A 4546-nucleotide genomic window follows, 5' to 3' on the forward strand; every position below is an offset into this window, starting at 1 on the left:
TTTTTTAATTTTTATTTTTTATTTATTTATTTATTTTTTGAGACGGAGTCTCGCTCTGTAGCCCAGGCTGGAGTGCAGTGGTGCGATCTCGGCTCACTGCAAGCTCCGCCTCCCAGGTTCACGCCATTCTCCTGCCTCAGCCTCTGGAGTAGCTGGGACTACAGTTGCCCGCCACCACGCCCGGCTAATTTTTTTGTATTTTTAGTAGAGACGGGGTTTCACCGTGTTAGCCAGGATGGTCTTGATCTCCTGGCCTCATGATCCGCTCGCCTCGGCCTCCCAAAGTGCTGGGATTACAGGCGTGAGCCACTGCGCCCGGCCAATTTTTATTTTTTGAGACAGAGTTTCGCTTGTGTTGCCCAGGCTACAGTGCAATGGTGCGATCTTGGCTCACTGCAACCTCTACCTCCCTGGTTCAAGCAATTCTCCTGCCTGAGCCTCCCGAATAGCTGGGATTACAGGCACGAACCACCACGCCCAACTAATTTTTTGTATTTTTAGTAAAGACGGGGTTTCACTATGTTGGCCAGGCTGGTCTCGAACTCCTGACCTCAGGTGATCCACCCACCTTGGCCTCACAAAGCGCTGGGATTACAGGCGTGAGCCACCTCGCCAGGCCAGATTTATTTTTTTAAGTTTTGTTTTTCATACTTTTTTTCCACAGGTGGATAACACTGACACAAGCCCTTGAAAAGTTCTACAGTGCCTTGTGAAAATAAGTGATATTGCTAAGTCTAAAACTAGCTTGGGCTGGGCGCGGTGGCTCACGCCTGTAATCTCAGCACTTTGGGAGACTGAGGCAGGCAGATCACGAGGTCAGGAGTTCGAAACCAGCCTGGCCAATATGGCGAAACCCCATCTCTACTAAAAATACAAAAATTAGCCAGGCATGGTGGCATGGGCCTGTAATCCCAGCTCCTTGGGAGGCTGAGGCAGGAGAATCAATAAATAAACAAACAAACAAGGTTGGTTGTTCGACAGAAGATGGGAGGAGCATTTGAATCCCATTAATGGCTTGGACATGGTCCCTGCCTTCAAATAGCTCAAACTCAAGTAGATGAGACAAGTAGGTGAACAGTTAGCAGGGCTACATTCAGACCTTTATCTTTGTTCTACTTTTATTTTTAACTTTTGCTTCCATGAGCATATATATATCACTACCTCACAAAGGTACAGCTTTAGACCTCTGTGTCTGGTGAGAGAGTAACTGTTGCATATTCCCCTGAGCTCAGGGGAAATGATATTTTAGAAAAGGTGAATGGTTATTGACCATTATTTTCTTGTGGATGAGTAAAATATCAGCTACAATTTTCACATAGTTTAAAAAAAAGATGGAAGTTTTTTTGTTTTGTTTTGTTTTTGTTTTTGTTTTTTGAAACGGAGTCTCACTCTATCACACAGGCTGGAGTGCAGTGGCACAATCTTGGCTCACTGCAACCTCCGCCTCCTGGGTTCAAGTGATTCTCGTGCCTCAGCCTCCTGAGTAGCTGGAATTATAGCCAGGGGCCACCATGCCCAGTTAATTTTTTGTATTTTTAATCAAGACGGTGTTTCACCATGTTGGTCAGGCTGGTCTCGAACTCCTGACCTCAAATGATCCACCTGCCTTGGCCTCCCAAAGTTCAGGGATTTCAGGCATGAGCCACCATGCCCAGCCATGTGGTCTTGATAATAATGAATAAAACTACCAGAATAAAATTGTGTCTATCACTTATGTAGTGCTTCCTACGTGTCAGGCACTGTCCCAAATGCTTTACTTCTGTTCATTTAATGCTAATTAAATGATCTGCAGAGTGACTAGGGCCTAACACAGTCATGGCTCTTTGGATACTCACAAGCTAATCAGATGTGAAAATAACATTTTCTTTGGCCCAAGTTGAATAATAGCCATCATAGCAAATACTTATAAAACACTCTCTGTTTGACAGCATGTGTTTTATTTGCCCTCTCTGGTAATTCATTCAACCCTCAAAACTCTATGAAATGGACACTGCTGATATCCCCATATTACAAATGATGTAAGATATAAACAGATGTGCTAGAGTTGGTTCATACTAGCTCATATGAGCCAATTGTTAGAATTTCGGGAATTGTGTGACCTTGTTGTTAAACATAGTCATTACTAAAAATTAAATTATGTAAACTTACAGTTAAATAGGTATATTAAAAACAAACATAATAAATACCCAAAACTAATGGCTTTCTAACTACTTTACTGTATTTCACTATTATCTGTGTTATTGAGGTTATTTCCTTCTAGTGTATCTCTGTAGTAGAAACACTTTATAACGGCCGGGCGCGGTGGCTCACGCCTGTAATCCCAGGACTTCGGGAGGCCAAGGCAGGTGAATCACAAGGTCAGGAGATCGAGACCATCCTGGCTAACACAGTGAAACCCCGTCTCTACTAAAAAAAATACAAAAAATTAGCTGGGCGTGGTGGTGGGTGCCTGTAGTCCCAGCTGTTCGGGAGGCTGAGGCAGGAGAATGGCATGAACCTGGGAGGCGGAGGTTGCAGTGAGCCAAGATCACGCCACTGCACTCCAGCCTGGGCGACAGAGCAAGACTCCGTCTCAAAAAAAAAAAACAAAACAAAAAACTTTATAATGACAAGCCGCTGAACATCTCTCCCTAATTCTGTGTTTAATGATGCCAGATTGGTAGCTTGAAATTGCCCATGGTGAGAGTATTTATACGTTGGAAATCAACAAATGTTGCAGGACTTGATTAATTGTTTCGTTGACTGTCTACACTTAACCAAGTGACTCCAATTCCAACCTGGCATCCTACATTCCAGCCACATCACAGTGCTTTCCACAGCCTTGACTTTCAGTATGCCTTTCCACCTCTATCCTCTAACTTTTGCCATGCTGTTCCCTTCTGTTGAAATCAAGCATCTTTTAAGATTCTCAGATTCTTTTGTAATTCATAAGCATGATGACTGGGTATTCACGTGCATGTGTGAGATGTGCCACCCTGGAACCTTGTTACAACGTCGACACATTATGGGTCTGACATGAAAAAAAAATTATCCTGAAATACCACTTTCTTCATGAGGCTGTCTCTGATCTCATTCAGTTGGAATATATGCAATGATAAAAAAAAGCATCTATTATTATATTATATTATGTATGCCTACTGCTAATCGTATATGAATATTTTAACACATTTTTTTCTTATTTATTTATTTATTTATTGAATTTTAGAGACAGGGTCTCCCTCCATCACCCAGGCTGGAGTGCAGTGGAAAGATCATAGCTCACTGCAACATCGAACTCCTGGGCTCAAGCTATCCTCCCGCATCTGCCTCCCAGGTGGCTGGGACCATAGGCATGCACCACCACACCTGGCTAATTTTTAAAATTTGTGTAGAGCCAGGCGTGGTGGCTCACACCTGCAATCCCAGCCTCCCAAAGTGCTGGGATTATAGGCGTGAGCTACCTCACCCAGCCACAGTTGTTAGTGTGTATAATCATAACTGCCATTTATTAGATAGAACTGGACAAATAAAGAGACCTGGAAGGTATAGTGATAGTCATCTTTTACAGAAATACAAATATGGCCGGGTGCGGTGGCTCATGCCTGTAATCCCAGCACTTTGGGAGGCCGAGGCAGGGGGATCACGAGGTCAGGAGATCGAGACTATCCTGGTTAACATGGTGAAACCCCGTCTCTACTAAAAATACAAAAAATTAGCCGGGCGTGGTGGTGGGCGCCTGTAGTCCCAGCTACTCGGGAAGCTGAGGCAGGAGAATGGCGTGAACCCAGGAGGCGGAGCTTGCAGTGAGCCGAGATAGTGCCACTGCACTCCCACCTGGGCGACAGAGGGAGACTCCGTCTCAAAAAAAAAAAAAGAAATACAAATATGGCTTCAAAGAGATTAAGTAACTTGCGTGATGTCACATGGCTATTCACAGATAAAGGGAATGGGAGAAGGCTTATCTTGAATGCCTTCGGCATAAACGTGTATTCACATGTAAGGAAGTAGCTATTCAGTGATCTTTTTCCTAACCTGGTTTTGGAAAGGAGCCCTTGGGAAGTGTCCTTAGACCAAAGAGTGGGACTTAATTATAAAATATAATTTATTATTATTATTATTTTTGTAGTTGCAAGATTTAACAGAGCGAAAACAGAGCTCCCATATAATGGGAGGGGACTCAAAGGGGGTTGCCACTCCCTGCTCAAATGCCTGGGTTTATATCCCAATCATTGTCCCTCCCTCTGTGCTCTCAGGCAATATATGATTTGACTATTTCTTTACCTTCTGCTTTAGCCTAATTTTTATTTTAGTGAGCCCTCTTTACTACCTGATTAGTTGGGTGTGAGCTGAGTTACTAGCCGTGTGTTTAAAGGTAGGTGCAGTCACCTTTCCCAGCTAGGCTTAGGAATTCTTAGTTGGCCTAGGAAATCCAGCTAGTCCTGTCTTTCAGTTCCCCCTCTCAACAGGAAAACCCAAGTGCTGTTGGGAAGGTTGGCCGACTGCTTCCTGCTGAATTGGGGCGAAGTAAGGGTTGTGCAGTTGAGATTTCCTCAGGAGGGGTGCCTTT

The 4546-nt window shown here is 43.9% G+C and overlaps 1 non-coding gene across 1 annotated transcript; it reads left to right on the forward strand.

Annotated features, from left to right (window-relative positions):
• Positions 1 to 2912: 2912 nt before the first annotated feature.
• On the forward strand, positions 2913 to 3016 carry LOC129469311 (small nucleolar RNA U13). The gene has a single exon (XR_008652999.1). It is a non-coding gene; the product is annotated as a small nucleolar RNA U13 (small nucleolar RNA).
• The last annotated feature ends 1530 nt before the right edge of the window (positions 3017 to 4546 follow it).

Source organism: Symphalangus syndactylus, chromosome 12 (genome assembly GCF_028878055.3).
Source record: "Symphalangus syndactylus isolate Jambi chromosome 12, NHGRI_mSymSyn1-v2.1_pri, whole genome shotgun sequence".
In the NCBI taxonomy this organism is placed as follows: Eukaryota; Metazoa; Chordata; class Mammalia; order Primates; family Hylobatidae; genus Symphalangus; species Symphalangus syndactylus.